The following is a 24228-nucleotide window of genomic DNA, read 5'->3' as shown; positions in this document are numbered from 1 at the left end:
GGGGTCCCAAGGGTCATCTAGTCCAGCCCCGTGCAATGCAGGAATTTCAACTAGATCATACATGGCCGTCCAACCTCTGTTTAAAAACCTCCAAGGAAGGAGAGCCCACCAACTCACGTGGGAGTCTGTTCCACTGTGAAACAGATCTTACAATCAGAAAGTTCTTCCTGATGTTTAGTTGGAATCCCCTTTCTTGTAACTTGAAGCCATTGATTCACATCCTACCCTCCAGAGCAGGAGAAAACAAGCTTGCTCCATCTTCCATGTGACAGTCCTCACCTCCTTCAAGAGCCCTTAAGATATCTGTAAATGGCTAACACATTTCCTCTCAGTCTCCCCTTCTCCTCAAAGGCTGTGGCTTATGGGAGAAGGAATAACTTCTCGGGTGTTAATGCTGTGAGCCTCTCCATTGTAAAGTCAGGTTGTATATATGTGTAAATAAGCCATAGATCATAAAGATACCACAGTCTCTACTGTCACTTATTCTAAGGAAACCAAATCCTGGGTAACCACCCGGAATCTCACACCACTCAGAGATTGGAGTGGCATGCAACACTGGTGTTAGAAGTTGGATACATGTTTCCCAGAGGGGAACCTGTGAGCAAGCTGTGCCTCAGCTGAAATGGAGAGAGGAACGACAGCACTTCTGGGACAGATAAAGCTTAAGACATAGCAGAAGAGACCCCTGATTGACAAAATGGAGGAAGACAAAAGCCAGCAGCTTGATGAACTGAAGTAGCAGCAGAGCCAGAGGCTTGATAAAATAGAGCAGCTGCAAGCAGAGCGAATGAGAAACCTCCTTAGAGAGGAAAGTGTGACTCCATGTGAGGTGAGAACCCTGCCTGATGAGATGCTGCAGAGGTTGAAAGTGATCCAGGAGTTCAGCTGCAGCCACCCAGATGGAAGGGGTTGCCAAAGGGATCCAGAGTGAGGGGCTGGTAAGAGTAGCTAATGCCACAGAGAATAGAATCAGAATTCAAAATAACCATAACAGATTGGAGAACTGGGCTCAAGCTAACAAAATGAATTTCAATAGGGACAAATGTAAGGTTCTGCATTTAGGAAGAACCAGATGCAGAAATATAGGATGGGAGACACCTGGCTTACTAGCAGTACATGCGAAAAGGATCTAGGGGTCTTGGTTGACCACAAGCTTAATATGAGTCAACAGTGTGGTGCAACAGCAAAGAAATAAAATAAAATAAAATGCTGGTGCTATTCTTCTATATACAGTCATACCTCGGGTTGAAGTTGCTTCAGGTTGAGAGCTTTCGGGTTGCACTCCGTGGCGTTACTTCGTAATTGTTTACAATTGTCCTTCAAATATGATCCAAATTTATTCCAGTCTTTTTGGAAAGCTTGGTCTCGCTGGTGTCGGATTTTCCCAGTCAGCTTTGACAGTTCTGCATATTCCATCATCTTTGTCTGCCACTCTTCTATCATTGGTAATTCTTCTTGCTTCCATTTCTGGGCTAAAAGAGTCCTTGCTGCTGTTGTTGCATACATAAACAGTTTTTGGTCTCTCTTGGATCTCTTCCCCTATTATAACCAGTAAAAATGCTTCTAGTTTTTTAACAAATGTACTTTTGTACATTTTCTTTAATTCGTTATATATCATTTCCCAATAAGCCTTTACCTTACTACAAGTCCACCACATATGGTAGAGATTTCCCCCCTTTTCTTTACATTTCCAACATTCCTTATTTCTTGTCTTATACATTTTAGCAAGTTTTGTTGGTGTTAAATACCATCTATACATCATTTTCATAACATTATCTTTCAATGTACTACAGGCAATAAATTTAATTCCTTCATTCCACAACCTTTCCCATGATTCTAACTGGATATTATAATATTATAACCAAAATCTTTAGCCCATTTTATCATAACCACTTTAACCTCTTCATCTTTAGTATGCCATTCTAATAATAGTTTGTACATTTTTGATAATATTTTTCTTTTGTCATTCAACAACTCTGTCTCCAGTTTAGAACTTATGGTATCAAAGCCAAAAGCTGATGCTATTCTAGGCTACATCAACAGAAGTATAGTGTCCAGATCAAAGGAAGTAATAGTACCACTCTATTTTGCCTTGATCAGACCACACCCGGAATACTGGGTGCCACAATTTAAGAAGGATATTGACAATCTCGAATGTGCTCAGAGGAAGCCAAACAAGATGTTTGGGTTGGACTAGATGACCCTATTCCAATGCTATTGATCTGTGCTTTTCCTATGTTTGTGGTGATAGGAACTGCTTAATGATTTTTAGGAATTGTTAACTGATAACTGTGTGTGTGTTTGTAAACTGCTTTGTGCTGCAACAGCACAAGGGAAATAATGAGCAAGGCATTTGGGTAATGCAGCTCTGGTACTGAGGCTTGTATACTGGCTTATACATGTCAGGAGTTCATCATCTTGAGTATACAAAGTGTGGGGACTAGGTAAGCAGTTTGGATTCAGAACTGTGTACGCCAAGGAGAAAGAAGAGGGTCTGAAGAGATTGCAATGGACTGGTAACTGGCTTGAAAGGAAGAAGCTGTTACTGTACTGGTGTTGGGTTAAAAGTATAATTGTGTTTTACTATCTGTTTCTGATTATGTGTGTTTCAATGCCTTCGTTAACTTGTCTCTTATTTTTCTACAGGGAAGCTGTTATCCTGTTGTCTGTTTGTTCATCTGGGGACACAAGTCTTGTTCTTAGAGGGAGGTAGTATTATGAGAGGAGGGGACAGGCTACATGCCTGAGTCCCTTCTAATTCCTGGATTCAACAGCTGGAAGAGCCAGGACAGCTTCTTCAAAATTTCCCACTAAAGTATGGGTTGTTAAGTTGACAAAGGAAGTGCCTCTGTGCCAGAGAAGAAATGGGTGAGTTGCGTTATGTGAGCTAGAAGCTGGTGAGCTGCAGACCAGGCAGCTGACAAAGAGAACCAAGCCTGATTTCTGCTCGGATCAAGGCTGCAGCTATGGGAGAACTGAAGCAAGACCTTCTTGGGGTGTTAATGCTGTGAACCCTGCCATCACAGACTCGGGTTATTGTTGTTGTTTAGTCGTTTAGTCGTTTCCGACTCTTCGTGACCCCATGGACCAGAGCACGCCAGGCACTTCTGTCCTCCACTGCCTCCCGCAGTTTGATCAAATTCATGCTGGTAGCTTCAAGAACACCATCCAACCATCTCATCCTCTGTTGTCCCCTTCTCCTTGTGCCCTCCATCTTTCCCAACATCAGGGTCTTTTCCAGGGAGTCTTCTCTTCTCATGAGGTGGCCAAAGTCTTGGAGCCTCAGCTTCAGGATCTGTCCTTCCAGTGAGCACTCAGGGCTGATTTCCTTAAGAATGGATACGTTTGATCTTCTTGCAGTCCATGGGACTCTAAAAAGTCTCCTCCAGCACCATAATTCAAAAGCATCAATTCTTCGGCGATCAGCCTTCTTTATGGTCCAGCTCTCACTTCCATACATCACTAGACTCGGGTTATACATATGTGCAAATAAACCATATATCATAAAGACACTGCAATCTCTGCTTCCTCATTCTGAGGAAACTGAACCCTCAGAGATTGGGGTGGCTTGCAATAGTATTCATTTATTTGTATGCAGGATTCATGTTAAAATCAGCAAAATATAGAGGCACAGTAAGGTCTCCCCCCCCCCCCCAATTTTCCATATTTTTAATGTAATACAGTGGAACCTCGGGTTATGTACCATCCTCCTTACGAATGCTTCGGGTAACGAGCTCTGCTAACCTGGAAGTAGTGGCATGCCGGAAGCGGGAGGCACCATTAGCAAAAGCGTGCCTCATGTTAAGAATCGTTTCGGGTTAAGAATGGACCTCCAGAACGAATTAACCTCCAGTTACAAACTTAATTCATTCCGGAGGTCCGTTCTTAACCTGAAACCATTCTTAACATGAGGTGCGCTTTCGCTAATGGGGCCCCCCACTGCAGGTGGTGCGTGACTTCCGCTTGCATCCCGGGGCAAAGTTCGCAACAAGGACCATCTATTTTTGGGTTAGCGGAGCTCATTAACCAAAGCATTCGTAAGCAGGACAGTACGTATCCCAAGGTTCCACTGTAGAATGTTTTATCTTTAAAGCCTACTTTAGAAGGTGCTGTCACATTGTAAACTGAGCCTTAGTGCTTCAAAGCTGCTGTTGTATTAAAGAAGGATTGTTAAATAAAAGAACCCTGCACTACCAACCTCCTCCTGCCGCGTTTTTCTGCCCTTCCAGCTGTGTACCAGCCAAGTAAGAATTTCATGCTGAACTGTGTCTAAACAGGGGACAAGGAGAAAACCAAAGAGGAGTGCTGGGCAAAAAGCCTCAGTGGACATGCAGCATGCAACAGGTGAGGCAATGCCGAATCTGAATCCAGCACATGTGCAATACCTGATCGTAGCTGCTCAGTTAAACAGAAGAATGAAATTAGTGCAATGAAAGTTAGAAAAAAGGTGGTGAAAATATAAGGCAAAAATAGAACAGAATTTTAAGTTTCATAAACATATCATACTTTTGAGTAGAGTTTTCAAAGCATCAGTTTATCAGTTCACCTGAGAAGTGCCTTCTAAGCATTTCTATGTCATAGAATCGTAGAGCTGGAAGGGACCGAAGGGTCATCTAGTCCAACCCCCTACAATGCAGGAATCTCAGCTATAGCACCCATGACAGAAGGCCATCCAACCTCTGCTTAAAAACCTCCAAGGAAGGAGAGTCCACAACTTCCCCATGGAGACGGTTCCACTGATGAACAGCTCTCAGTTCTTCCATGTGTTTAGTTGAAATCTCCCTTCTTGTAACTTTGGTTCAAGTCCTATCCCCCAGAGCAGGAGAAAAGAAGCTTGTTCCCTCTTCCATGTGACAGCCCTTCAGATATTTGTAAAAGTAAATGGCTATCATATCTCCTCTCAGTCTCCTCTTTTCCAGGCTAAACATACCCAGCTCTTTCAAGAGCTCCTCGTAAGGCTTAGTTTCCAGATCCTTGATCATCTTAGTCATACTGGATTTTTTCAAACAAGATGCAGTAATAAGCAGTTGGGCATTTTTAATTTCATGAAAGCTGTACACTGGAGCTTTGACCTCTGTAATAATAATAATAATAATAATAATTTATTATTTATACCCCGCCCATCTGGCTGAGTTTCCCCAGCCACTCTGGGCGGCTCCCAATCAGTGTTAAAAACAGTACAGCGTTACATATTAAAAACTTCCCTGAACAGGGCTGCCTTAAGATGTCTTCTGAATATCAGGTAATTATTTATCTCTTTGACATCTAATGGGAGGGCGTTCCACAGGGCGGGCGCCACTACTGAGAAGGCCCTCTGTCTGGTTCCCTGTAGCCTCACTTCTCGCAATGAGGGAACCGCCAGAAGGCCCTCGGCGCTGGATCTCAGTGTCCGGGCTGAATGATGGGGGTGGAGACGCTCCTTCAGGTATACAGGACTGACCGTTTACTGTGTACAGGACTGTAGATGTGTTTAGGATTACAGCCTTGATACGTGTATTTAAAAACAAAACTATTTCCTGTCATGTTTGGGTGCAATGATACCGTCTGCCAAGGGATACTGGGTGCAACAATGGAGATCCATTTTCAGACCTTCTCCTTTTTTCCTCTTCAAAGTGTCTCAGTGCAATTTTCATTCAATCAATCAATCAATCAATCAATCAATCTGCTGTCTCCCATGCAAGGGGGTGTGCAGAAACAAAAATACAATGCAGTAACAGAATTCAGACTATAACTGCAGTCTTTAGGTCAACAGCCTACTGGTGTTAATGGCCAGAAAATATCATTTTGATTGGAGCAGTGATGTTGATGGGGGAGGCCCATATAATTGTTATTAGACCCACTGGGGAAAAATACAGACATTCAAGTAATGGGGAAACATTATGTTATATTGCTATTTATTTATATGCTGCTTTGGGGGCAAAGGTCTTTGGGCATTTCCTGTGAAACATTGTATTTAAAGCAGCTGAGTTATTAAATCTGCATTCACAGCACTTTGTTCTCAATTAACACATGTAATTAAATTTAAATGAGATAGGAGGAGCAGAAAGCCACCAGGTTTATAGATGGAGGGTTTAGTTATGTTTCTGATAACCTCACCACCCTTTATACCATTACACTGACTTTATTAAGCGCTCTCATTTAAAAAAATCAATATTTTGTGTCCCTGTTCAAGTTTGCTGAGTTCTACTCCACCAGTCGATTTCATGGCTGGTTTTTATTACTGCAGCACTGGAAGTGTGTGTTTCTGTTTGTGTACACAGTAAACGGTCAGTCCAAGACATTTTAGCACCTGCGGCAAAGCACAAAATGGCACTCTAAATCAGGAACAAGGGGTGGACTAAAGATCTACATCAGGATCTGCTGCCCCTGTGGATCCTGCTGCCTGAGGCAGTAGCCTCAGCTTGTCTCATGGGTGGGCCGGTCCTGACAGTATGAGGACAAACAGGTATAAGTGACATGGAGTTTCTGCACAACCATTGCCATTTGGACATCAACATGGAATCTGGCACCGTTCCAGTGTTTCTCCGAGGCAGGGAACAATATTGAATCTCTTCACCTGATACACACCAAGCCCTTTTGTTTGGTGGAAGTGCTCACAAACTGTAGTGTGAGAACTGAAGTAAACAGCCTGGAAATGGCACTCTGCTATGATGTTGTTCACTTGTCACATAATTGCCATTTCTTGGCCTCCTACACAAGGCAAAAATGAACTAACCCCTTTAATAGTGTCACAAGCTTTGGCCACAGACTGCCAATGAGGCTTTGATACAATGGATGAATATGAAGATGCCAGACAATTGCTTTTCTGTTTCTATGCAAAGTGAGCTTTGAAGGAAGTATCTCTCCCACAATATCACTGACATGCAATACTCTGTTTGCCACTATTAGTTTAAAGCCATACTGAAATAACTTGGAATGTTTTGGTTGCCCTCTTCTCACAGCGGCTTCCTTGTTTTTCCTTCAACAAGCATTCATCTTGTTTGTACAATGTGATGTCTGGGAGCAATCATGGGAACAATGCAACTAGCATCACCATTTCAGGATTTTTTTATTCCTCTTCCTGCTAGCTTCTTTCCTCAAATAAATTTGATTGCTTCCTCAGTAAAGAAATAAACAAGACTTACTTAACTTGAGCCAGGAGAGGGCAACTTCTTAGCCACAAAGGGCTGATATGAAGAATGATGAGACTTGGAGCTATGAGATTTCCAGATGTTGTTTTCAGAGCAGTGTATAGCTCTGTCCCTTATTCACAGCCTGACTGGGGACTTTTGCCGTGTTATCTGGCTTGCCATTACTGGTGAAAGAGCTTTGATCCCGTATGACAATTCCTACCACCTTCTTCTACTTGCTATATCATTATAACAATTTTTTTGTGGGGGGATTAACATAGATTGCTATTTTATGATAAATGAAAAAAATAATTTTGTTCTTTATTTCGTCCTCTTATATATTGAATGTCTGTATTGCTTTTGCACAGCACTATTTATTGTTGTGTTTTAATCCTTTTGTTTTAAATGTGATGCATTGCAATCTATTTGAGGCTGTTTCCACCACTGTTGTGAGTAAATAATTACTTAATATTATATAGATAGTTATGGTTGAGAACTAGGGTGGTGGACAAGTTTAAGCCCCTTAAATTTCAAAGGAAGCAGCTCCTCTCCCTCTCTCCCTGCCGGCAAGGGAGGAGGGAGGCTCCAACTGTGTTGCTTGGCTGTGTTGCTCACCCAGTAAGGAGTCTAAGAACGACTGGGGGGTGGAGCTTGCATGCCTTGTGTGTGGCTAGTTAATGCAAGCTGAGGAGGGTTTTGAATGCTGGATGCCATTTTGTTGCACGTGCTGCTGCAAACTTTGCAGTACAAAGCCAGGCCGGGGAGCCATCTTAAGTTGAGGCTGCATAGGCCTTGTGGTGCATGTGATTCAGATTCTATTCAGTTGAACCTCTGGTTACAAAGTTGGTTGGACAGTGTTCTCGAAGCTACCAGCATGAGTTTGACCAGACTGCAGGAGGACAGGAAGACTGGAGTACATGGAACAGGTGAGGCTGCAGGTCCCTTATTTTGGCTGCTCCTCCCTTATTTTCAAGGCTGCTGGTCCCTTATTTTCAAATCTGTAAGTTGACAGCTATGGGCAGAAGATTACAAAGAAACGTCAATTATCTATACTTTTGGTTTGTTTTTAAGTTGGTCTTCTGTAGTGGAGAAGTGACTGCTGCCTCACAGGAAACAATTCAAATCTCCAGAATATAAGTGAAGCTGTGAGTGTCAGCCCAGAAACAAAAGGTAGCAGCAAAGACATGAGAACACGACCTTTTTAACTCAGGTTTTATTTCTTACTATATAACATTTTTGTAATGCTACAGTTTGCATGGTTGCCAGTAGGTGGCCCTGCAAATTGCAGCATAGCAGCAAGTGGAGCAAGAGAGCACAGCAGTGGCCCAGGCAGGCCTTCCTATATTCCCACCCCACCTGCTCCCTTGTTCACTTGCAGGCAGGCACAAGCGGGCAAGGGAAGCCCAGGGCTGAGTTAATGTGCCGTACTTGGCTGTGAGTCTTGTTCCCTGCCTAGCAACCCTTTCCTGCCTGGCCAGGGTGGGGGTGGGGTCGTGACTGACTCCAGCTACAAAAACGGAGACTCTTGGGTAGGGGTGCTGTTTGTGGGTGTGGGGTTGTTGCTGTTGGTTTTTTCTATATTTGTTTTAGATTTTGTTGTGATTTATGTGGAAATTATTCCGTTTGGTTGTGGATTTTTTAAATATTTAATTTATTGTAAAATTAGCAATACAGTAGTTATGTTGTAGTTATGTATTATTTTTAATATTGTAAGCTGCCTTGAGCATCATTTAAACTGTGGAAAGGTGGCATACAAATAAAATTGTGTGTGTGTGTGAATGGGCAGGTGCTCCAGCCCAGGCAAGCCTTTGCATTCTTGATTTGTTGTTTCAAAATGCACACTTCCTTCTGCCAGCAGTGGTGGTGTGAGGTGAAGGAGAGAAAGGCTTCCTCCTCTCCACCCCGCTTTACTCTGGGACAGGCAGCAGCAGTTGACAGAGAGGTTGGGGGGGGGGTAAACTGCTGAGGGAGAGGGGAGTCTGTGGCAAACTGCGAGGGTCTGCGGGTGTGTGGGTGTGGGTGTGTTGAAGGTGCTGTGAGGAAATGAGGGCTTGGAAGAGCTGTGTGAGTGTCGAGTGTAACAACAACAACAACAACAACAACAACAACAACAACTTTATTATTTATACCCCGCCCAACTGGCTGGGTTTCCCCAGCCACTCTGGGTAGCTTAAAGGTTAAGGTACCCCTGACCGTTAGGTCCAGTCGTGGCCGACTCTGGGGTTGCGGCGCTCATCTCGCTTTATTGGCCGAGGGAGCCGGCGTACAGCTTCCAGGTCATGTGGCCAGCATGACTAAGCCGCTTCTGGCGAACCAGAGCAGCGCACGGAAACGCCGTTTACCTTCCCGCCAGAGCAGTACCTATTTATCTACTTGCACTTGACGTGCTTTTGAACTGCTAGGTTGGCAGCTTACAGCACATATAAAACATAGTAGAATATCAAACATTTAAAACCCCCTGATACAGGGCTGCCTTCAGGTGTCTTCTAAAAGTTATGTAGAAGAAGAGTAGTAGAAGAAGAGTTTGGATTTGATATCCCGCTTTATCACTACCCTAAGGAGTCTCAAAGCGGCTCACAATCTCCTGTTCCCTTCCTCCCCAACAACAAACATTCTGTGAAGTGAGTGGGGCTGAGAGACTTCAGAGAAGTGTGACTGGCCCAAGGTCACCCAGCAGCTGCATGTGGAGGAGCGGGGAAGCGAACCCAATTCACCAGATTATGAGTCCACCACTCTTAACCACTACACCACACTGGCTCTGTAAAGAACTCTGTAGTTCTTTATCTCCTTGACAACTGTGTTCCACAAGGAGGGTGCCACTACCAAGAAGTCCCTCTGCCTGGTTCCCTGTAACTTCGCTTCTCGCAGTGAGAGAACCAGCAGAAGACCCTCAGAGGAGGACCTCAGTGTGGAGGTGGAAACACTCCTTCATGTATACACTGAGGCTGTGTTGGCAAGGGTTGGAAGTAGATATGTTTGATTTTAAAAATTGTTCTGCTGATGCCAATGCAAATAGAGTCCACCATTATTATACCACCTATCCTGGTATTTGGGTTTTGTTTGTTTGCTTTTTAGGAAAATTACAGGGGAAGGGCTGTGAAATTAATTGTGGCAGCAGCACAATTACCGGTAATTAAGGACTGGAGGGTGAAGAGAATTGGGGAATGACTTAAGGGTTTCAGTGCTAAAGCACATGAAGATACCAGGTGGATCCATCAATGGAAAGCAGAAACAAGCAAAGTTTCTCAGAGGTTAGGTCTAGCCAGGCCTTCCTACCACGCAGTTACCAAATATACCGGTACTATAAAGGGTAGACTTTTGTTTATTTAATTGGAGCATTTACTTGCCCCCCCCCCCGCCAAAATGTTCCTGTGGACACTCCTGTTTGGAGCCAGTTTGCAATATTTGGAGCAGAATGAGCTGAAAGTTTATTTGGAGTTAGCTAGGCCTCTCCTTGGAGCAGGAACCGGCAAGCCACTCCAATATCCCCGCCAAGAAAACTCCATGGACAAAGACAAGCTGTGGAAGACAGGAGTGCCTGGCGTGCTCTGGTCCATGGAGTCACGAAGAGTCGGACACGACTAAATGACTAAACAACAACAGGCCTCTCCCCCTCCCAGAGGGGAGGGGTTGTGAGCAGGAGCCGCTTCCCGCTGGGGGCAGGGGGGCGTACTCGGCTCCCTGCTCCTGATTGCTTCTGTTGCTGCGGCCAAGCCCTCCAGCCGACCAATAGTGCTGGTTGGTGGGCGGGGCTAGCCACATTTAAACAGCCGCGGCAGCGCTCAGCTCCCAGTCTGTTCCCGCTTTCTTCGGATCTCCCACCCTCCCTCCCTCTTAGGTCAGCTTCTTTTTGCGTGTTGACCTTGCTATGGACTTAGGTTGGTTGCCTTGGTTGCCCGAGGGGCCTGGTAGGACTTTTTTATCCATTTGGCAAATTGGCACCAGCCTCTTGGTTTCTTCGCCTACCTCGTAGCAATTGGTCACAATTTTCTGGTATTGGCGGTTAGGCATTGGAATATGTGTGCTGTGTTGGAGGATTGGGTATGCACCATCATCTACCCCTCTTCTTTTGTGTATTCTGTTAAAGGAATCCGGCGGTCGTGGATCCTGTCCGATGCCCTGCTGGTGGCTAGGGCCATGGCATGACCCCCGGTGACGTCATGGGGGAGCTTCCAGTTGTATTTGCATCAACAAGCTCCTCCCATTGGTGGTTAACCCTGATATGACTCCCGGCTGTGTGGGGTGGAGTCTGGTATTGCTGTTTCATCCAATGCCTAAGCCTACTCACATGCTGTAACCAATCAAAGTTGTGGCCTAACTTTGCCCTTTAACCTAAAATAATGTGTCCCTGTGTCTTATTATACTCCTATGCGGGTGGTGGGTCCTCGACTCACAAAAACCAAATTGCAACCTTGGAGGTAGGGCAAGGCCGCAACAGCTGCTGTCTGAGAACCTGAGGATTTGCTGGCTGCTACAGGAGTGCCTTTTTGCATCTAGCCTGCTGAGCTTGCATATTTGTAACAGAACTGATATTAACAAAGGTCCCATAAGTTGCTAGGGCTCTCTGAGCCAAACGAAAATGAAATTTGAAGTTCTGTGGGTAATGCCGAAAAGTATTGCACCAATAAAATCACAGCACACTTCCTTCTTAAAATGCCTTTTATGGTGTACTATTTCATCTTTAACTGGCAATCTCTTCTGCAGTTCCCAAAGATGCTATTGTAAATGGATAATGACAATTAGATTTGTATCATGTTTCACATGTAATGGGAGGGATTTAAAAGGCTGGTGAATTGAAAAGGTGATATTACTAACAGAGGCTGACTGCTTCAAGTCCATTGTCCCACATGAGATGTAAAATAATGTTAACTAATACATTATTGTAGACTTTATTAAACAAGGAAGATATGAAACCATCCACCAGTTCATTGTAGTAATTTTAAATTTCACTTTATATAAATAAGATTGTGGACCGTGTCAAGCCAATCTAAACATAAAATAATGTCTTTGTTATATTCCCAGTACAGCATCTGAATCCCAGAGGATTAATTTTACTAGGGAAGGAGGCTTTTTCATACAGTGGTTGCTATAGAGACAAACCCCTTGCTTAGCAATCATGTAAATAGTACACTCAAACCATCTTAATTAGTCAAGGACTTTAGTGGCAATATGTGAAAAGTACAAAAGCATTATTTAAAACCAAAGATACATTGGTTTATATTAACTTGTATTAATTAAGTTGTCTTCAGTAACCCTTATAACAGGCATGGCTGCATGGGTATTTAAAAAAAAAGGTGGGCCTGGGGAGGTTGGAAAATATGCCAAGCAAAGAGGCAAGCTGGCCTCAGGCTCCGAGTCCTCAACTAGCACAACAGAGCAGAAAATCTTCCTACTGTGTAATTGGAACTGGAGCAGCACAGCCAGAGTGAGAGGCTAGGGACACTAGGATGCTCTCTCATCCCCCTGTCTGCACTGTGGAGATGATCAGAGCTTTTGTGTGTGACAGTACTCACCAGAACAGAGTACAGGCACAGCTTTTCCATCAGCCCATTTTGTGCTGACACGAACAGTACTTTTATCAAGATATGAGTAACAGCATCTCATTTTTGAACCCAAGAAAGGTACTAGAGATGATAAAACTGACCTACCACGCAGGGTTGCTTGTTTATTAATTCACTGGTATTTGTTTATTTATATTTGTATGCTTGCATCCACCCTTCATCTAAGACTTTCAGCTCAATTTTGGGCAGAAATACTACTACTACTACAACAACAGTGGTACCTCGGGTTACAGACACTTCAGGTTACAGACTCTGCTAACCCAGAAATAGTACCTCGCGTTAAGAAATTTGCTTCAGGATGAGAACAGAAATCGTGCTCTGGCAGCGTGGCGGCAGCGGGAGGCTCCATTAGCTAAAGTGGTGTCTCAGGTTAAGAACAGTTTCAGGTTAAGAATAAACCTCCGGAACGAATTAAGTTCATAACCCAAGGTACCACTGTATTACTAATTTATTATTTATACCCCGCCCATCTGGCTGGGTTTCCGCAGTCACTCTGGGCGGCTTCCAACAAAATATTAAAAATACAATAAAACATCAGACATTAAAAACTTCCCTAAACAGGGCTGCCTTCAGATGTCTTCTAAAAGTCAGATAGTTGTTTATTATTACTACAGGTGCAGTTTAAGGACTGATCCCAAATGGCAGCTGCATTCTGCACCAACACGATGGAAGAGGTCACTGCGCCTCTCAGTGCCCAGGCATCTGTTTTCAGGGCCCAGTACAAACTTGCAACATGGGTCTGCTCCCACCTACACACTGCAACCCCCTCCCATAGGTTAGGAAAGGAAAAAAGGTAAAGGTAAAGGTACCCCTGCCCGTACGGGCCAGTCTTGCCAGACTCTAGGGTTGTGCGCTCATCTCACTCTATAGGCCGGGAGCCAGCGCTGTCCGCAGACACTTCCGGGTCATGTGGCCAGCGTGACAAAGCTGCATCTGGCGAGCCAGCGCAGCACACGGAACGCCGTTTACCTTCCCGCTGGTAAGCGGTCCCTATTTGTCTACTTGCACTTAGGGGTGCTTTCTAACTGCTAGGTTGGCAGGCGCTGGGACCGAGCAGCGGGAGTGCACCCCGCTGCGGGGATTCGAACCACTGACCATGCAATCGGCAAGTCCTAGGCGCTGAGGTTTTACCCACAGCACCACCCGCATCCCTTAGGAAAGGAAAGGTTGCCTTTAAAATCTAAAATTACCTTTCTGATATTTCTGAAATTATGCCGCAGCCCATGCTGGGGCGTCTTTCTTTTTTTTTAGCATGTCTCCAAATGCCTCACCATTCTCCCCCCCCCCGAAGAAGCAGCATTCCACAAACCTTGCAAACAATTTTGTAACTTTCCGGTAGGTCCCACTGAATGTATTCATATGCTCGAACATTTCCCAAGAAGAAATCGGGACATTTCTTGCCAGGTCTCCCCCTCCACATGCACAATAACAACAACACTGTTTCCCACTTGCCCCCCACAGAAGCCCTGCACACTTACGTGGAAGTAAGCCTCATTGCTGAGTAGGATGGCGTTCCCTCCTAAGCCTGTGGAGCCCATAGAGATAAAAAAGTGGTCACAGAGAGAGTAAAGTGTAGAGTGAAATGCAATTTGGGACATTGGGGACAAAGGTAAAAATCCGTGACAGCTCATGTTTTCCTGTGATTGTCCCAGCCAAATTGTAGCACTTGGAGGGTATGTGTATTACCCTGTCAATGTTTAATAGTGGATCAATGTGACAGCATCCAGAATTTTGGGCAGGGATGTAATTTATATGTGGATGACATCCAGCTCTATCTCTCATTTCTGTCATCTGACTCTGGAGAGAGAATTACAATTCAGATCAGGTGCCTGGAAGACATTTAAATGAACAAACTTGGATAAAATCCTATGCACACTTACATCGAAGTAAGCCCCCCTGAGCATAGTGGGATTTATTTTTAGTAAACCTTCTCAGGATTGTGCTGTAAACATCTCTGAAATGCTTCCTTCTTTCTTTCCCCCTGCCAGAGCTCAAGCTGCCAGTGTGAATTTACTGAAACACAGTAAAAAATATTCTGGGTTTTTTAATCATATTAGAAAGCAATAATATTTTAAGGATTTTTTTGGTATTGAAATGTTAAATCTTTTCACAGTCATTTTCTGTAAATGTAAATGTAAAATGTAAAAGGTAAGCTTTTTGCTGTGTAGAATATCACCCCCCAACACACCTACACTCAAAAGAATGGTGGTCTGTTGCTTCCTAATGGCTGTTCTGCATCACCTCAGTTCCATGTGAGAAGATTATAATTCCCAAGTTGTTTTCTGAGTTTGCCTGAATTTTTCATTTTCTGCAGTTCAGGTTGTTCAAAAACAGCAACATTGTTTTTATTTAAATATTTTGCAAGGCCAGGCTGGTAATGAGAATGTACAGCACAATAGACTGGTTGTTTTTGTAACAACAGCGCATTGTATTCATTCCATTCCATGTGCAATAACAAAAGTACAGTAATCGCCTATCAGGCAATAAGATGGAAAAGCACAGTAAGAGAATAGCAAAATAAATGAGATTGCTGCTTTAACCATGTCTACTCAGATGTAAGCCTTATTGAACTAAGTGGGGCTTGCTCCCAGTTCTGTGACGTTAGGCTAGCAACCTGTTAACTATAAAGGTAACAGTAGAACTAAGACTCACTACACCATTTTTGAAACTCACGTGGCTCAGCAGTATAAATAGATGCATTTGTGCTTGGCCAGCCTATTCCTGTCAACCAGGCCTCAGGAACATTAACAATGCAATTCTATGCAATTGTACTCAAATGCCAACTCCCAGGTAAACAAGTCTAGGATTACAGTTTAAATGCATTTCCTGGCTGACTGAACTTCATCATTGAAATGTCCCACACCCTCCTAGGAACATCACATGAGTTTGCCTTCCACAGAGTCAGATAATTGGTTCATCAAACTCAGTATTGTGCACAGTGAGTAGCAGGATCTCTTCTGGGTTTCAGACAGGGGCATTCATGGCTCCACCTGGAGATGCTGGCTGGGGATTAAACCTGAAACCTTCTGCATGCAAGCGTGCTGTACCACTGAACTAGTCTGTTGCCTCTGCAGCCTTTGCTTCCTTGTGGGATACCTAGGATCTTTTCATAGTCTAGCAACACCAATTTTGTCTGGGATGAGCAAGCATGGGAGAAAAACCTTTCCTGAGTTGGCAAAACCCTGAAGTGTCAATTTAGGAATGGAAATTCTTGAACTGTCCACGGTTGTTGGATTTGATCCACGAGAGAAGCATATATTGAAGCTTCACTGGTTAATCACCTTCATTTCATTTATGCATGCTGCAACAGATAATCTGGCACTAAAACATTGAGTCTGTACTTCTTCCTCCATTTGGGACCCAAAAGTTTCTTCACAAGCATAGACCTATGTAGGTTGTGTGCCACCATTATTTCTATAAGGATAACATGGATGCATGAAATATTATTTAAATTAGTTTCAAAGTATATTCTTTAGGTAGTATATTTCACTAAAAGCTGAAAGGATCCCAGACCTCCGAGTAGGTAGTCTCCTTTATCATGTTCTTTCTATTGATAAAATGATGGCATTGTACAGACCCTCCAAGTGTCCCTATTTTCCAGGGACATCCCTGATTTAGAGAAGCCGTCCTGGTTTCTGATTTTATCCCAGAATGTCCCGCTTTTCCTTAGGACGTCCCTATTTTCATTAGAGAAATGTTGGAGGGTATGGAGTCATTCAGCTCCCAAGCTGTCTGAAGGCAATTCTGTATAGAGAATATTTTTTTTAATGTTTAATGTTTTATTATGTTTTTATATATGTTGGAAGTTGGGGCAACCCAGTAAGATGTGTGGGGTATAAATAGTAAAAATATCATTATGGAGTGGGACGTCCCTATTTTAATCAGATAAATTTTGGAGGGTATGCATTGTAGATACAAATGGAATGGGAAGTTAAGTTTTAAAAATATAACTCCTGTTTAAACCCCTGAAAAAGACCTGCTATTTTGCTTTCCTCCATGTTTGAATGTTTAAGAACTCTTGCTGGTTGTAAACACCCATCGTAGAAGTAATATGCCAGGATTCAGCCGGGTGTTCCACTTGAACCACTTCACCACCTCCTCACTTCCTTGACCATGTGCTAGGTTACTAAATACTACCTCTAGTAGTAGTAGTAGTAGTAATAATAATAATAATAATAATAATAATAATAATAATAATAATAATTTATTTATACCCTACCCATCTGGTTGGGCCTCCCCAGCCACCCTGGGCAGCTCCCAACAGAATATTAATAATAATATTAAAAGCAAAAAAAAAATCAAAATAAAAAACTTCCCTGAACAGGGCTGCCTTCAGATGTCTTCTAAAAGCCCGATAGTTGTTTATTTCCTTTACACCTGATGGGAGGGCATTCCACAGGGCGGGTGCCACTACTGAAAAGGCCCTCTGCCTGGTTCCCTGTAACTTGGCCTCTTGCAATGAGGGAACCGCCAGAAGGCCTCCAGCGCTGGACCTCAGTGTCTGGGCAGAATGATGGGGGTGGAGACGCTCCTTCAGGTATACTGGGCCGAGGCTGTTTAGGACTTTAAAGGTCAGCACCAACACTTTGAATTGTGCTTGGAAACGTACTGGGAGCCAATGTAGGTCTTTCAAGACCGGTGTTATGTGGTCTCGACGGCCGCTTCCAGTCACCAGTCTAGCAGCTGCATTCTGGATTAGTTGTAGTGTCCGGGTCACCTTCAAAGGTAGCCCCACATAGAACGCATTGCAGTACAGTGGTGCCTCGCAAGACGAAAAGAATCTGTTCCGTGATTCTCTTCGTCTAGCAGTTTTTTCGTCTTGCGAAGCAACCCCATTAGCGGCTAAGTGGATTAGCACTATTAGCGGTTTAGCGGCTATTAAAGGCTTGGCGGCTTGGCTGCTAAAAGGCTATTAGCGGCTTAGCGGCTTAGAAAAAGGGGGGGGGAGTGAAAAAAAATGGTGATACTTGCAAGACGTTTTCGTCTTGCGAAGCAAGCCCATAGGGAAATTCGTCTTGCGAAGTGCATCGTAAACGGAAAACCCTTTCGTCTAGCGGGTTTTCCGTCTTGCGAGGCATTCGTCTTGCGGGGCACCACTGTATCTAAGTGGGAATTAACCAGAGCATGCACCACTCTAGCGAGACAGTCCACAGACGGGTAGGGTCTTAGCCTGCGTACCAGATGAAGCTGGTAGACAGCTGCCCTGGACACAGAATTGACCTGCACCTCCATGGGCAGCTGTGAGTCCAAAATGATTCCCAGGCCTTGCACCTGGTTCTTCAGGGGTACAGTCACACCATTCGGGACCAGTGAGTCCCCCATACCCACCTGCCCCCTGCCCCCCAAAAGCAGTACTTCTGCCTTGTCAGGATTCAACCTCAATCTGTTAGCCACCATCCATCCTCCAACTGCCTCCAGTCAGGACATTCACTGGTTCTGATTTGAAGGAGAGGTACAGCTGGGTATCATCCACATACTGATGAACACCCAGCCCAAACCCTCTGATGATCTCTCCCAGCGGCTTCATATAGATTTCAAAAAGCATGGGGGAGAGGACGGAACCCTGAGGCACCCCACAAGTGAGAGCCCAGGGGTCTGAACACTCATCCCCCACCATCCATTTCTGGAAACGGCACAGGAGGAAGGAGCGGAACCACTGTATAACAGTGCCCCCAGCTCCCAGCCCCTCTAGACGGTCCAGAAGGATGTTATGGTCAATGGTATCAAAGATAGTAGACTATCTTTATGATTCCATACAGCCATATAGCACAGTTCAGTGCTGAGTTCAAGTACAAGTTTACTTACCTGCAACGTCTTCAATGAAAAATGCTGCAACCAATTTCCATTGTCTTTGGAAGGATGGATGGTCACTTGTTTTCTAATTCAAAAGCACATGTTGCAAAGTGGTCATTTGAAAGTGACTTGGACATTTAAACAAATACTTCCCAATGCAAGGTTTGTTTGTGTTGGCAGTTTGGGTACATGGGCCCTCATGATTTCAGTACAGTTTTTAAGTTGCAACATCTTTGTATATCATCTGGTTGTTCCAGGTAAAGATGAAAAGTAGGTTACTGACATCCATCTGACCAGTTGGTGGCAGTATTTCCTTGCACTTGGATGGTGACTCCTTCTAGCAGCATTCTGGATGACAGAAGGTGGGCTGCTGCATCCTTTTATTCTCCATGATAGTTTAAGTTGTTCGCTCATTTGCTGGAGATTAAATCTTCAGCTTTTGACACAGATGTTGAATACCCAAGGAATTTTTATGAAATATTTGTCATCCTTTTGCACACTTCTCTGATTTGGGTAATACCGGAGAGGATTGGCCATCACAGAGGTTGATGTCCACTAGGTCTTGTTTTGCACAAATGGAGGTGTCACCTGGACTCCTTCAGTGCAAGAAGCAGCTCAAAGTGATATCTAGCTCAGTCCAAAACCTGGCACTTTCGTGCCCACATTATGGAAGCTTAATTGAGGGGCGTAATTGCAAATGCAGCAATATAGCTTTTAGGGATGTTGAAATAAATTGAATAGGGTCACTTGGAAAAGTGAGCACCCCTGTCAGGCAGAGCCTACTTGGCTGAAAGTTGTGCCTGCCTTTGCCTATTACACCTCCCCACCCCAGGGGCCCTGAAATTTACCTGATTGCTGCCTTGCAGGGGATTGGACTCGGTGACCCTCACGATCCCTTCTAACTCTACAATTCTATGAAAAAGGAAGGACACTGAAGCAGGATTCAACCTCAATCTCTTAGCCACCATCCATCCTCCAACTGCCTCCAGGCACTCACACAGGACATTCACCATCTTCACTGGTTCTGATTTGAAAGAGAGGAAGAGCTGGGTATCATCCACATACTGATGAACACCCAGTCCATACTCCTGGTGATCTCTCCCCGTGGCTTCATATAGATGGGGGAGAGGATGAAACCCTGAGGCACCCCACAAGTGAGAGCACAGAGGTCTGAACACTCACCCCCCAACACCACTTTCTGGACACGGTCCAGGAGGAAGGAGCGGAACCACTGCATAAAGGTTGACATAATTTAAATGTGACATGAGATTCTCCATCATGAACCTTGTTTGACCTTGGTGCAAACCTGATACCATCCTCATCTCAAAATGTGTCCTGAAGGCATTCAAGAAATACCTCAAAGGTCCTTGTAAAGGTCAACACAAGCAAATTTAGTTGCCAGGTATAATCTATTCAAATTCCTGAATGAGGGGCATCCAGAGAATGGTGAGACAGAGAGCAGACAATTCAGTCACAGCCCACTAGGATGACTTTCTTTAAAATGGGCAGGAACTCTGGGAGAAAGACAGGAATTGCTCATCTCAAGCCCCCGCCCCCTTCCCTACTAGAAGGCGTTAGCTAAGAGTATTATTGAAACCTCAGATATTTGAGTAGTCAGTTGGCTCTGCTAGCTCCAATAGAACTTGCCCAGTGCTCTCAAGGACCAACATACATGAACTGAAGGACAGGTATATTCTTCCCTAACCATTTCTGCCTTGCTATTTAGTGCAGGTTTCTGTGGCAAAATTGCCATACTCACTTTTCTACAAACTTTTTTGAAAATAGGTATTTCTGCTATTCTTTTGATCAGCATGTGTATGTATTATGTGAGATGCTGCCTCTTAAATTGTAATTTTGCTGTCTCAAGCAGCATTTTGATATACAGTGAAACCTCAGTTGTCGAACGTAATCCATTCTGGAAGGCTGTTTGACTTCCGAAATGTTTGAAAACCAAGGCATGGCTTCCAATTGGTTGCAAGAGCTTCTTGCACTCAAGCGGAAGCTGCGTCGGGCATTCAGGTTCCAAGAAACTTTTGAAAACCGGAGCATTTACTTCTGGGTTTTTGGTGTTCGGGAGCCGAAACGTTTGAAAACGGAGCCATTCAAGAACCGAGGTTTGACTGCCGAAAGAGGAAGCTCTGGGTCACGTGCATGGGTATATATAGGTCCCTCGATCCGTTTGGACTGCGCCCCATTGGCCAGATTGAACCCAATATCGAGGGGCCTACCAATCGGGTGTTGTGGCTGACCAATCTTACCCTCCCACAACAGAGGAGGTCTCCAGGTCTCACTGCAACACATGCCCTCTTTTAGGGAGGACACGATTTGATAGACCTTTAAAATATACCCTTCTAAATTCCTTCCTGATCAAACCCAAAGAGCGCTCAATAACAGTTCCTCATCACCCTGGAAAAAAGTGACAAGTGGGGTGCCAGGGGTTTCTGTCCTGGACCCGTTGTTGTTCAACATCTTTATAAACAACATGAATGAAGGAATTGAAGGAATGCTAATCAAATTTTCAGGTGACAACAAGCGGCGGGGGGGGGGGGGGAGACACCAATGCTGCAGAAGACAGAATATGGATTCAAAATGACCTTAGTAGATTGGAGAACTGGGTCCAAAATAACAAAATGAATTTCAGTAGGGACAATAGGAACAGGTTCTACACTTAGGCAGGAAGAACCAAATGAACAAATATAAGATGGGGGAACACCTGGGGTGCATGTGGTACATGTGAAAAGGATCTGGGGGTCTTAGCAGACCACAAGCTTAACATGAGTCAGCAGTGTGATGTAGCAGTAAAAGAAAAAAGCTTACACTATTTTAGGCTGCATCAACAGAAATATAGACTCCAAATCAAGGGAAGGAATCACTCCGCTCTATTTTGCCTTGGTCAGACCACACCTGGAATACTGTGTCCTGTTCTGGGAGCCAAATTTTTAGAATGATATTGACAAGCAGAATGTGTGCAGAGGAGGGCAACCAAGATGATCAAGGGTCTGGAAGCCAAGCCTTATCTTTGAGGGAGCTGAGTATGTTTAACCTGGAGAAGAGGAGTATGAGAGGAGATAGGATAGGTAAAGGTAAAGGGACCCTTGACCATTAGGTTCAGTCGTGGCCGACTCTGGGGTTGCGGCACTCATCTCGCTTTATTGGCCGAGGGAGCCGGCGTACAGCTTCCGGGTCATGTGGCCAGCATGACTAAGCCGCTTCTGGCAAACCAGAGCAGCGCATGGAAATGCTGTTTACCTTCCCACCGGAGTGCTACCTATTTATCTACTTGCACTTTGACGCGCTTTCGAACTGCTAGGTTGGCAGGAGCTGGGACCGAGAAACGGAAGCTCACCCCGTCACGGGGATTTGAACCGCCAACCTTCTGATCGGCAAGTCCTAGGCTCTGTGGTTTAACCCACAGCGCCACCATAGCCATCCTCTGATATCTAAAGGGCTGTCCCATGGAGGATGGACCAAGCTTGTTTTCTCCTGCTCTGGAGAGTAGGACCAGAACCAGTGGCTTCAAGGAGATTCCAACTAAACATTAGCAAGAATTTTCTGACAGTAATAACTGTTCAACAGTGGAACAGACTTCCTTGGAACATGGTGGGTTCTCCTTCCTTGGAGGTTTTTAAGCAGAAGTTAGATGTCCATCTGTCAGGAATGCTTTAGCTGAGATTCCTGCATTGCTGGGGGTTGGACTAGATGACCCTTGGGGTACCTTCCAGCTCTACATTTCTATGATTCTATAAAGAACTGAGAAAGTTATTGATGGCTTGGGAGAATGGTGCTACGTGATTAAAGTAGCAAAGGAAGGCAGACAGCGGGGTGGAGAAAGGCTTATTGAATATTTTAGTCATTTGTATTTGACCTCAAGGGTCCAAAACTTATTTTTAGGTTTCTAATCACCTTTCAAGTGATGGAAAATTGCTGGCCTTATGTTTCTGCATTGCTGTGTTGTAGCACAAGCACTTTTCCAAAGGTGATTGGACTCATTTTTAATGTGTGATAATGGAGAGCCAATTTAGAAAATCAATATGAAATGGCATGCTAAAAAAAGAGGGTTGGTAGGCAATGTGGTATTAATTGTTTACCATAAATCCACATTGAAAGTTGAGAAACATTCTTCTCAAATCGTGTCTCATCAATGTTGTGACCCAGTGGAACATGTACACACACGTACCACTTCCTGATCTGAGACAAAATATCTTGTACCTGAAGCATTCCCGAGATACACCACCTTGCTAAACTTCCAAACTTGTCTTGAAAATTTCCAAGGAAGAACATTCAGTAGTTTCATATAATAGTCAACTCGTTTTGGTGGTGAATTTCTGCTTCTACTGTTAGAAAATTCTTCCTTATTTTTGATGTCAGTGAATTTTTTCTTGGTTCCCCAGAATTTTTTCTGGGTCCCTAACCCTAACCCCCCCCCCCGAGAAATCCCAGTATATGAAATGAATAAATGACACCATTTGGAATATTTTAATATTGTCAACTTTCTTAACCCTTAATCTAGGCTTTTCTCACTGAGTTTCCCTTTAAAACCTTTTGCCTCCGTTTTGAACTGAGATGTTCACCACTGAATCCAGAGAAGGTTGTTGAATAATAATAATAATAATAATAATAATAATAATAATAATAATAATAATTCATTATTTATACCCCACCCATCTGGCTGGGCTTCCCCAGTCACTCTGGGCGGCTTCCAACAAAAGATTAAAAGTACATTAAAACACCAGTCATTAAAAACTTCCCTAAACAGGGCTGCCTTCAAATGTCTTCTAAACGTCATATAGTTGTTTATCTCCTTGACATCTGATGGGAGAACATTCCACAGGGCGGGAGCCACCACTGAGAAGGCCCTCTGCCTGGTTCCCTGCAACTTCGCTTCTTGCTGTGAGGGAACTGCCAAAAGGCCCTCGGAGCTGGACCTCAGTGTCCGGGCTGAACGATGGGGGTGGAGACGCTCCTTCAGGTATACTGGGCTGAGGCCGTTTAGGGCTTTCAAGGTCAGCACCAACACTGCTGAGGTAATACGTCTCTGATCTCGGAAACAAGATTACTACAATTCAGAATTGTGTTGTGTCTTTTCCCACCACTCAGTATCACAGCTGAGGGCATTCTTCATACTAAAAACCTGCAGCAGGGCCATGGCGTGCATGTTATATTTTTGTGTGTTTTTATATTGTAAACCGCCCTGTGATCCTCAGGTGAAGGGCGGTATAGAAATTTAATAATTACCATAAACAAACAAACAAACAAACAAACAAACAAACAAGAGGTGAGTCGAGGCAGCTGCCTCCGGCGGTGGAAGCCCACCAGCGTAAAATCAGTGCCAACAGTGGTGGGGGTTTCTGGCAAGACCTTGTGCACTCTGTGAGTTCTTGTCGTTGCTGCCATTGTGGCCGCCACTTTGTGTGTGCGGCCACACAACTCAAGTAAGGGAAGCTTGGGGAGACGACAACAGCATTTTCCTATTTCACGTTAGGCGGTGAAACGGGATGTGCAGCACCGTAGCCTGCAGAAACATCAGTCTTCAATAACCCAAGCTTCACCAGGAAATTATCTGCCCATGAGAAAGGAGTCAAGGCAGATTCCTCACCCACAATTCTCTTTCTTTATGCACTATAGAGAACACCAAGCCTACTGTATGAACAGCAGCGTGTTGTGATATGTATTTGGAACAGGCACACAATGGTTATGGCAATTAGGAGCTCCTGCGCTGCACCTGATAAGGCAGCTTCACCAGGGTTCTTGAAGTCCATTGAGGG

General features: G+C 44.3%; 1 protein-coding gene across 1 annotated transcript in view; it reads left to right on the top strand.

Annotated features, from left to right (window-relative positions):
* Positions 1–7552: 7552 nt before the first annotated feature.
* Positions 7553–24228, top strand: part of TRPM8 (transient receptor potential cation channel subfamily M member 8) — a 77709-nt gene continuing 61033 nt past the window's right edge. Inside the window, exon 1 of the mRNA XM_077918559.1 lies at positions 7553–8035. The gene's annotated coding sequence lies outside the window, so the exon portion shown is untranslated. The remainder of the gene's footprint in view (positions 8036–24228) is intronic.

This window comes from Podarcis muralis, chromosome 1, assembly GCF_964188315.1.
Source record: "Podarcis muralis chromosome 1, rPodMur119.hap1.1, whole genome shotgun sequence".
NCBI classification, from domain to species: domain Eukaryota; kingdom Metazoa; phylum Chordata; class Lepidosauria; order Squamata; family Lacertidae; genus Podarcis; species Podarcis muralis.
Note: the sequence above shows the minus strand (reverse complement) of the source record. Positions and strands in the feature narration are given on the sequence as shown.